This window comes from Panthera leo, chromosome B4, assembly GCF_018350215.1.
Source record: "Panthera leo isolate Ple1 chromosome B4, P.leo_Ple1_pat1.1, whole genome shotgun sequence".
Lineage (NCBI taxonomy): Eukaryota > Metazoa > Chordata > Mammalia > Carnivora > Felidae > Panthera > Panthera leo.
Genome location: NC_056685.1, coordinates 62552317 through 62563719, shown reverse-complemented (window position 1 = coordinate 62563719; position 11403 = coordinate 62552317). Strand labels below are relative to the sequence as shown.

The 11403-nt window shown below is 40.6% G+C and overlaps 1 long non-coding RNA gene across 8 annotated transcripts in view; it reads left to right on the top strand.

Annotated features, from left to right (window-relative positions):
• Window positions 1-582: 582 nt before the first annotated feature.
• LOC122224399 overlaps window positions 583-11403 on the top strand; it is a 28402-nt gene continuing 17581 nt past the window's right edge. For 5 of the 8 annotated variants that reach the window (XR_006204758.1, XR_006204753.1, XR_006204755.1 and 2 more), the window contains exons 1-4: window positions 583-892; window positions 1007-1067; window positions 1241-1391; window positions 6680-6758. This is a non-coding gene — a long non-coding RNA (uncharacterized LOC122224399). Of the gene's footprint in view, window positions 893-1006; window positions 1068-1240; window positions 1392-2213; window positions 2348-6679; window positions 6759-11403 lie in introns of all 8 variants that reach the window. The other 3 variants (XR_006204756.1, XR_006204757.1, XR_006204760.1) reach the window with 2 other exon arrangements.

Below are 11403 nucleotides of genomic sequence, written 5' to 3'. Positions count from 1 at the left end.
AAGGATCAGAGAGAGTAGTACCTGTGGCATCGGGTGACCTGTTGAATAACCCATGGCATCCTCCTTAACCTTTCATATCGTAGAGCTTTGGTTTTGTTTTGTGAATTTGGGTCTATGGCAGTTCAAGGACATGATAAGCTCCTTGAAATTTTATGCAAAATTGTATGTTCATGTTCATTTTTCAGAAGATCAGGTCAGTAGTTTTCATAAAATATCCAAAAGCGTCCATGATTCAAAGAAGATTGAGAACAACTGTATAAAAAAGGGTGGTTATTGAACTCTGGCCAGATATTAAATACAGCTTGAAAATCAAAAAGATTGGCTTTCTTACCCCAGAGCCTCTTAGTCTAAATTCCAACATGGAGAAGAATTAGCTCTGTGGGTGGCATTTTTCTCTGTATATACAATATATCCTTTTAGGACTTATAACCTCATAAACAGCAATTTTATGCCTGTCAGTATTGTTTTGGCTTAAGAGGGTGGGGTCACAAATTCTGCTGGCCTCCTTCCAGATCCACTGTCTTGTTTCCATGGCCTCTGTGGATGACACTAGGTTTTAGAGTCTACTTTTCAAAAAACCTAAATAAGGACACACCTGACATGTAAAGTCCAACTCAATTTTGTTTTCACCCCTGAAGACAAAGTGTCATAAGCAAGCTGGGTGCTACTATGTTGTCATACAAGGGTTCTTTTTTTAAGTCAGAGAGTCCGGAATCCAGAGAAGGAGTTTATTGGGAAAGTAGTGGTAAACTTTTAAGGGGCTGATCTGTACTGTCTGTGGTCAAATCCAGATATCTCTCATTTAATGTCTTAACTGGGGGCAGATTTCATGCCTTACTCTTACGTCAGGTTCTCCAGACGGCTGGGAAGAGAGACGTGCTCAGGTTATCAGGTATGTGATTTTCTTGTGAGAATAGATGGAATGTAAAAGTACAAAAAAAACCTAAACTGCCTCATACAAAGAGAACAGAGCCTCATTTGTAACTGTTTATTTGCTTATTTACAGTGGTAGATCTGATGGTCCAATAGCTGCTTTGGCACAGGGAGTGGAAAGGAGCCAACCCAAGGTACAGAATCTCTGCCTGAGTTCTTGGGTCTCTGATTCCCCCTTCCCTTCTTTGCCTTTCTTCTGGACCGCCCCCCCCCCCCCAACCTGGTTCTCCACTCTTCTCCCAAGGGCATGGTTGCTCTTCACCACCTTCACTCTTTGTATCTCTAATCTTCACTACTGTACCCACAGGCCATACCCCTGTGTGCATGGCAAGCACCCCAAAGGACAAGATCTGATTGGTTGGACCTCTCTCCCTCTTGGATACAACGTCTCCACTGGGAAGAACTCTAGAAACAGTCCTTTGGATGGTCAGCCATTGCATCAGACGGCCCATTCCTGGGTGAGCGAGTGTGGTTACATTTATCATGGTAAAAACCACTTGTGAATGTTTTTACAATCCCAAGAGAAAGCAACTGTCTTCAAAACGATGCTAAGTATATATGGCAGGCTGTGGTACGCAGAATAATATCCTCCAAAGAAGTCCACATTCCAATCCCCAGAATTTACGGATATGTTATCCTACATGGCAAAGGGGAGCTTGCAAATTTGACTAGCTTAAGGATCTTGAGATGGGAAGATTATACTGAATTATCTGGGTGAACCCAATAAGAAAGGCACACAGATTTAAAAATGCTACCCTTCTGGCTTTGAGGATGGAGGAGGAGGCCATGAGCCAAGGTATGCAGGCCACTTATAGAAGCTGAAAAAGAGAGGGAATAAACTCTCCCTCTAGAACCTCTAGAAGGAACAGAATCTTGCCAACACCTTGATTTTAACCCAGTGAGACTGTGTCAGACTTCTCATTTCTAAAACTATAGACAGTAAATTTGTGTTATTTTAAGCCATTAATTTTTCTCAGAAGCAACAGGAAACTAATAGGCCCTCAAAACATTCTCTCTGAAAACATCTCATAGTGATTAAAACAAAAACAAAAACAAAAACAAAAAACAAAAAAAACAGCTTCAGAGGGAATTATAGATTCATTCATTTTTACTCCATTCTGGGCATAATTTATCTGCAACTTTCCTACATATTCACACAGACTTTCCCATAATCTGTTCTTTATTGGCTTGGCTGTCTACTAGCCAGAAAACTTTGATGTCACTTAAAGTTTGGTTGGACTGACCCTGCCTGTCCCTACCCATCCTTCTTACACCTGCAGGGACTGGGCATATAATCCAAACTTGGCCATAGTTGTTGACCCAGGGATAAACACAGAGCACAAACATAAGATTCTCTGGCAGTCGCGGAAGAAGACACTCTTCAAACTGGCGGCATATGAGCGCTGGGCTTTATGTGAGTACCATACTGCTGTGTATAACGAGCCATCTGAAAATGGAGACGTGGAGCCCTGACTTTATCATTTTGGCTCCTAGACTGAGCTCTGCCTGATGTTTGTCTCAATCTTGGCCTTTCTCATTAAATGGGTTCCACATTTAGCCCATCAACACATCCTGCTAGCTTTGTGTTCAAAATACATCCAGAACCCAAGCTCTTGTCAGCACTGTGCTGCCGCTCACAGCACAGCCAGTCATCTCCCTGGGTCCCTTTGGCAGCCTATTACCTGGGCCTCCTGCCTCTGCCACTGCCTCTCTTCACTCTGTTCTTAGCCGGGCAGCCAGGACAACATTCTTGAAATGTCACTCAGATCACGTCACTCCTCCATCGTCTCCCCTCTTCACTCCGAGTCAAAGTCGGAGTCCTTGCAGTGGTCCACAGGAGCCTCTATCAGTGGCTCTCCCCTGCCTCTTATCTTTGTGACTTCCCAACCTTCAGGTCTTTACTCAGATGCCATCCATGTTGCCTCGGGCTTTAGCTTTCTTCACAGCACTCTTATGATCTACATTTTATTCCTTTGTGCTAAAAGACACATTTGGTGCCTTGCTACAAATTACACATTTGTCTGTCAGCACATTTGGTGCCTTGCTACAAATTACAAAACACTGACCTTTCCTCCAGGCTAACATTGCAGCCCACTGAGATTTAAGGCTTGGTGATAGAGTTCCAATCTGCTTTCAGCCCCGCTTGCCCTCTCCACTGGGCACTATTGAGCTTTGCACAGACTGTACAGTGTGTGTGTGTGTGTGTGTGTGTGTGTGTGTGTGTGTGTGTATCAGCCTGTATCTTTTATTGTCTGTTTCCCCCCTTAGAATGTATACTCCATGAGAACAAAGATACTTGGTTTTTTAAAATATTTTGTTAACTATTGTATCCCCAGGTTTTAGAACAATGTCTGGTACATGGTAGGAGCTCAAGAAATGATTGCTAAAACAATTAATATGTTTTATGTTTTCTTTTTTGCTTGAGCTAGCCTGAATTGGTTTTCTGTCACAACCAAGAGTTCTAATATATCCACGCAATGCAATGCTCAAGTATTTATGTTGAACAGCAGCAATGACATAAATTGCTGTCCTCCTGAACAACTCATTTCATGTTTGGATATTTATGCTTTTGTGAAAATTCTTTCTGGTATTGAACTGAAATCTACCTCTCTGAAAATTTCATACATCTCTTACTTACAGATTAGGCAGCACAGAAGAGATTTAATTTTTCTATCATATGACAACCCCTCAAATATTAAAAGGTAGCTATTATTACCTTTGTATCTTCTCTTTTCTTGATTAAAAGCCCCCAATTTCTTCCACTGTTTCTCATACAATATTGTTTTAAGAAATATTATTCTCCAGGGCACCTAGGTGGCTCGGTCGGTTAAGTGTCTGCTCTTGATTTTGGCTCAGGTCATGATCTCACAATTTGTGAGTTTGAGCCCGGCTCTGGGCTCTGCACCGACAGCATGGAACCTGCTTGGGATTCTCTGTCTCCCTCTCTCTCTGTCTCTCTCTGCCCACCCACTCTCACTCTCTATCTCTCTCTCTCAAAAAAAAAAAAAAAAAAAAAAAAGAAACTAAGAAAAAAAAAGAAATCTTACTTTCCTTGTTAACCCTATTTGAATGTCGTCAGGGTTTGTTTGTTTGTTTGGTGTGTGTGTGTGTGTGTGTGTGTGTGTGTGTGTGTGTTCCTCCAAGTCAGAACTGAATGTAACAACACTCTGGGGGTCCAACCAGTACAGGGTAGAGCAAATTTATCACCTCTGATCTTTAAGGTATTCTACTTTCATTAATACAGTCAGTCTATGGTCAAATTAACATTTGGGGAAAGTCAAAACATAATAATGATTTACATTGAACTTACCATGAATAAAAGCCCCGAAGTCTTTGTCACACAAGCTGTTATTAAGCTGCACTAAATCCCATAATTGGACAATTGGCACTTTGGACCAAAATTGCCTGCACTCAGATGCTTGAGCCTTATACCAGTCTCTGTCCTTTGCAGCTTTGTGTCAGCTTCATATTGTACAAAATTCTGTTCTTTTCATCCAAATCCCTCCCTCCCCCTCTCGTCTGACCGCCCTTCTCTCACTGGAGGGTTCTGAGACAGAAAGCAGTCGGCTGTCCCAGCTTCACATTCTGGGGCCATATGGCAAGTCAGGCTGATTCATTCTGGGCACAGACTTCATGTCCAAAACCCAGCGTCCTCCAGGCACCAGAACATACTTGCTTTCCAGCCCCGGTTCTGTGTCTCATTCCAGGGATTTGCTTAGAGCCTCAGTCTTCTCCTCTCTCTTCTTGCTATGATCTTCCCGGGGCATTGTAGCCTTTCTGCTGATCCTCTTTCTGGGGAAAGAAGACTGAGAATCAAATGGTGAACCCTGAGATGCCAGCACTTGCTTGCCAAAACTTTTGAACATTAGCCACCCCAAAGCCCCACAACAATAGTCTACATTCCTATTGGGATACTCACTATTTCTACTGAGAACCATATTCAAAATAATTAGAAATTATTCTCTTTAGAACATGCGAAGTGTATGAATAAGTGGACAAGACAGAGGAGACCCAGTCAGAAAGGTAGAAGGATAGATGAAGACCAAGAGAGAAAATAATTTTGAGGACAAAATTGCCAGCCAAATGTCAAATAATTTGAGCTGAGGACAACACAACTATTGTTTGATAAGTGTCTCTGATATCTACAGGTTTAATCCCTGTCTTCAGTACATTAGGGCACAAACACTGAATATCTTGAATACCAATTTAAAACTGTCACTTTACATGCATTGAAATGACTCTATCTTTGGTACGCAGCTATATTGACCATCACATGCAGGTCTCTTATAGCAGGAGAATGGAATAGAAAACCAGAAATTCTTTTTGTATTGATAATGTACAATTGACAGAATGAGTAGTTTCCATTACTTGCAGGAGACAGAAAAATTCAGAGCTGCTAACCCTTATTCCACAGAATCAGGACAGTCATGGGATTGTGACAGGTCTACAGGGTGTTCAGGACTTCTCCAATCTACGCACAGAGGGAAAGGCAAAGCAGGCATTACTATCTCACAGGTTCAGTGCAAACTTTGGTCTTTGGGTGATGCCTCTGAGAACAGCTCTGAGCTGGGCCATAAGGAGAGCCGGGCTGAACAAGGGGAAGCGGTGGGTATTTATCACTTTCCTGCAATGCAGCATCTATTCTTTTCTTTTGATGACACTACTAGTCTTTTAAATAAAAGTGCCCTGGCCTCACCTAGCCAAGGGTAGGAGAGTGACTCATATAGCACAGTTTGGGTTTTCCCGGGACTTTGAATCTTGAATGCCATGTTGCAAAGATAGAAATGAAAATGCAGATGCTCAGTCATTGCTGGTGTTGTCCTGGCTCCCATCTCTTCATAAGGCTTCCTCTCTACCCTCTCTAATCATCCCAAAAGCTACCCATTGTCCTACCAATATATTTCCTTCTTGCATGATAGTCAGAACTGGTTCTGTTGCTCACAACCAAAGAACCCTGACTGATACAAATACCATGCCCATAGCTGGACTAGTCCCTTTTTTATCCCCCAACCCCAGCCTGTCTTTTCCTTAAGGAAGCCTGGAGAAGAGAAACCCCAAGCAATTCTCCCCATTTCCTCTGATGTTAGTATCAAAGCAACTGTTTCTCCTCTGACACTGATTCTCTTCACGCCAGTGCTCACCTTCATTTCCCACAGATTATGGCTTAAGTCATAGCAGAAAGGGAGAGCCTGAAAATCACGTGAATATAAATTGAACTGAATTTGTAAATGAGACAAAATTAGACATACACACATGCTATCTATAAAGGTTGGTAATGAAATAAGGAGAGACCACATGAGGCAAACAAACAAACAAACAAACAACAACAACAACAAAACCAAGAGTATAATGTGTTCCAGAGAGAAATGTGGTGACAGTTTTGCCAGAAACCCCAGCTATAATGAACACCTCTTTATTATCACTTTTCTGGCCATCCTGGAAACAGCCAAACTCTGAATGAATACCAGGATATATTATATTACCTTCTTTTTGTGTTACAGTCAGAAGTTGTTTCTGTTTACGATTATATTTTTGGCAGGCCTTATTAATTAGTACTGCCAAAACCAATCATCTAACCCCAGATCTGATCAAGTTACTGTCTGCAGTTGTGGTAGGTCCTGAGACATGCTGAGTTTCCAACCAAGCTTCATCCTAAACTTAAATGGCATCTGTTTGATCAACAAACATACCCGATTCTCAAGTTAATTAATGTTTATATGTTTCATCTTCCCAACAAATCTGTAAGCTTTGAGAAGACAGGAACCACTGTGTCATGGAGAAAGCAGAGACTGAGGACCAGACAGAACGGTGAGCCCCAGCTCCATGTGAGTCTGCCATTTGCCACCTGTATTAAGTTCAGGCAAGTTATCTAACCATCTGAGCCTCTATTTCCTTATCAGAACATGGAGAAAAGAATCACCGCATGATGGGGTGCCTGGGTAGTACAGTCGGTAGGTTTCTTGACTCTCGGTCTCAGCTCAGGTCATGATTTCACAGTTCATGAGTTTGAGCCCTGCATCAGGCTCTGCACTGATAGCGCTGAGCCTGGCTGAGATTCTGTCTCTCTCCCTCTCTCTGCCATTCTCCCATTTGTGCTGTCTACCCACCCCCCTCAAAATAAATAAACTTTTAAAAAAAATAAAAATTTAAAAAGAGTCATGACATGATTATCAAACCTATTAGTGTATGTTAATCTTCATTCCATTTTTTCTGTTTCTTCCTCACAATGCCTAATGTAGTATTGTGCATAAAATGGACATTAAGTTGGTATCGGACACCATCTGTCCAACATGTATTGAGTACTGTGTACCAGGAACTGCAATTGGTCCTGAGCACACACCGTGAAAATTCAGCCTTCAGTCAGCCTGGATTCTCCATCATCAGGAATGCAGCTGCTGATGGCTCTTGGCACATGGCTTTCACATCACACAACATCACCATCACAATGGGCTGAAATTTGTTCTCTATGGTGAGATTCATAATGTCCAACAAGGACTCCAACTGATCAAACCTTGTGTAAGGTTTCCACCCAGTTCCAATTAACTGTGGCTAGAAACGTAAACTTCTTGGGGTGCCTGGGTGGCTCAGTCGGTTGAGCGTGCAACTTTTGATTTTGGCTCAGGTCATGAGCATGGGGTCATGGGATTGACCCCTGAATTGGGCGCCACACCAAGTATGAAACCTACTTAAGATTCTCCCTCTCTCTCTTTCTCTCTCTCTCTCTGTCTCTCTCCCTCCACCTCCCTCCCTCCCTCCCCCTGTGCCCCTCTTCCCCACTCACTCACACACACTCTGTCTCTCTCCCTTTCTCTCTAAAAAAGGAAGGAAGGAAGGGAAGGAAGGAAGGAAGGAAGGAAGGAAGGAAGGAAGGTAAAGCTTCCTTACTGTGTCTGTCCCAAGTGCAATCTCATATGTACCCAGGGACAATCAGCATTGGTTATAAGAGAGTAGGTTCCATAAGACAATGGTCCCTCCCTTTGATTGGTTCAGTGGATAAAGGAACATTTCCCAGAAGGGCTGTGTACGAAGAGGATGCTATTCCAGGCGGATAATACAGCATATATCCATGTCAGTATATCTTAAGAGCAGGGTCTTTGTCTTGTTGGTCTTACTCATCTGCCCAACCCATTGACACATGTACATGTATATTTGAAATGTTTGTGGAAAGGAAGAAGATAGAAAAAAACAGGGAATATTTAATTGCTATTTTTGTGGCAATGACTATACCAACAATGCAACTACAGTGTGGGATTTAGAGAGGTCATGAAAGAGATAAAAACTTTAAGTAGGCCTCCAAGAATGATTTAAGTAAGGAAGTACTTGATTAAGTAAGGAAGAAGGGAGAACGCATTTCATAAATGAACCTGGCTTATGTGTTTATGTGAGGGGTGAGGGAAAGCAATCAGGGTTCAAATGGGCCTTACTGGAGCAGTGAGGAAATAATGGGTAAAGATGATAAATCAACTATTGGAGGCAGGCTATTTGAACCCCAAGAAACCGTCTATTCCTAATGTGTTAGTGAGTAGGAAGGCATATAAGTTCTTAATATTTATGAATATTCATGAATATTAATTTAGGAGAATTAACAGTCGCAATGCTGAGGAAACTGGTCATGAAGATATTTATCTGGGAAGTTAGCAATGGAACCCTGAAATGACACCCCGAATCAATAAAGAGAAATCACTGATTCTGTGACAGATTGGAGATAGAAGCTCTATTTCAGCAAAGGGAAACTCAAAAATAACTTTAAAGCTGATGATGATGATGCTGATGATGATACCCCTGGAATATATTAGATGATAAGGAAAGGAGTTCGGGTTGATAGAAATAACAAGCTTAATTTTGAAATCCTAGGAAATTAATTTTGAATTCTAGAAACTAGCAGAGCACTTGAATGGAGGCAGTCAGTAGACTTCTACAAATATCACCCTGAATTTCAGGTAAAATCTGAAGGTGTCTTTTAGGAAGCCAAAATTACTTTAATAATTTTACTTCACAAGGATGTGAGTCTTCACTCTATGGAAAGGTCTGGACTAGGTGTTCTGTCCAAACAAGAAAGATACAATCCCTGCCTTTTAGCCACTTCCCTTCTGTGAGGGGACATGACAAGCAAATGCTTCACTACGATATCAATAATCCTATGACCTTAGGCTGAGGTTTGTGTTTCTTACTGTGTTTTAACTGAAAAGTGGGATTCTACACCAAAAGCAACATTAAGAAATAGTCCTAAACCAATGGGGCGGCAACATTTGCTTTCTTTGGTTGCCATGGCAGTCAAGCTTGGCATTTCATGGAGAAATGTGCTCTCAAGACTCTGAGCTGGGGCATTCTAAAGTGGCCTCTGTTGGGCTCCAGCAGCCTCTTCAACTTGCTATTATCTTTCACACCATGGCCCTAAGTGCTTAAACTACTCTGATAAAGACAGCTTCCATTTAATAAGCTCCTGATTTTTGGAGCTATATACTCTACGTACATCAGCTCTTTTAATTCTTGGAAGTGCCCACACAGAATCTCAAAGTGATGAATAACTAGGTTTCTATTACACAGACACCTTTCATTCATCCATTCACTCGACAGATATTTATTAAACCCCTGTTCCCATCCAGGTGCTATACTAAGCTCTAAAGTCAGACAGTCCCTACCCTTACGGAATTTATAATCTCAAGAAAGAAGATATTGCATTATTAAAGAAGTACTTTACAGTATGATATGATGCTTGCTTTTGTTATAGACAGGAAGTTATGGAAATATATATCAGAAGGAATCTAATCTGGTGGGCAGAGAAGGCCTTGCTGAGGAAATAAGTGACCTTTAAACTGAGACTTGAAGGACAAGTGTTACTAGTTTAGCTAAAAGGGGACAGAAAGTGTAGTCCAGGAAAATATACTGAAAAACATGCTGCAAGCTTGGAAATGAGAGAGGACCTAGGTGATTAAAATAAATGTAAAATGTTCTGAGTATTTGGATCATAGAATTGGAGGCAGAGAGTGAGGGCAACTTGACTAACAAATTACTGCATCAGGATTAGAATTTAGGCCTGTTGGATTCCAATACCTGCTCTGGACATTCTCCCCACAGCCTCTTGAAATGTGCAAAGAATCCAGATTAGGCTGCCATTTTTGGGTGTCCCAAAAGCCAGGAAGAAATGGATTTGTCATTCCAGGATGACAGCGTAGTCCCATTGCACAGGTCTGTAGTTTCAAATAGCAAGAATGAGTTTTTGAATATGCTAACTCTGTGAGTCAGGACTTTCCACAAGCAACCGTGCTTTAAGATTCAGAGAAAATTCCAGTGGGTCGGAAGGGAATTCAGAGGAGAAATGTCTGGTGGTTTCTCAGGTTGATCATTTGAAAAAATTTGCTATCAATATTCAATTTTAAGATTGAAATTTCAAGTTAATTGTTCTTTTTTTCTGTCTGTGAAAATTACTCTTATTTTTTAGAGTAGCTCTTCTGAGAACTGAGACTATATTGTAGAAAGAGGACCATGGTCAGCCATTCTGGTGCCTTTAATCTAGAGAGAGGGTTTAATTTGTAATGTTAATCTGACACTTTTCATAAGCACTATTTTTACTTCAAAAGTATGGGTAAAAAGTGTGTGTGCCATATAAAACTGTTCTGTGGATTATCATGAAAAATGATTAAAACATAGTTAATGATGAATATATGTGCACTTCTGACAGCAGCATTTACATTGGATATCACATCTCTGTTTTGCTCTTATAGTAAATGAGTAAATCTAATGCTGCAAATTCTCAAGGCAACCGTGGGGAAGACAAGAAAAGTTCAGTCATTAATCACATTGTGAAACTAGACATAGCAGAAAAAGAATTGAAACAAAACTCACTGGACCAAAAATAATCCATATTGGAAAGTGTAGATTTGCCTAGTCAGATGTGGGATTCAAGTGATATTTGTTTTTCTGAGCTGTCTCCTGACCTAAAATAGATAGCAGTAGTGAACGAAACATTATACATTTCCTTTTCTGGGCCCAGTAAATTGGGAATTAAAAAAATATGCTCTATGTGTTAGAAGTGCTTTCCCAAAAATTCTTATATAATTCATCAGTTAAAGTTAAGTGAAGCTATCATTCATATTGGCACAGTTAAATATTATATTATGACGATTAAATAGGGGCAAAGATTTATACCATGAGGATATGTATAATATAAATGTATAATATAAAATGATGGATATAATCTGAAGTTACTGAAATAATTAAACATATGATACATTCTGCAAAGATTTTCATCATCTATGAGCTCTAGAAATTTTATCGTTAAAGTTTCTTTTGTTATAAAGGATTTCTAGACAAATGTTTTGGTTCTGTTAGAAACATAGATGTAGAAGAGCTTGACAAAATCGGGGTTTATCACAAGTAGATTCCTTTGAAATTCCTTATAGTTAACGTGCTAAAGAAATAATACACCACGATCATTCTGCTTTGTTTCCCACCAATGATGTCCCTAAG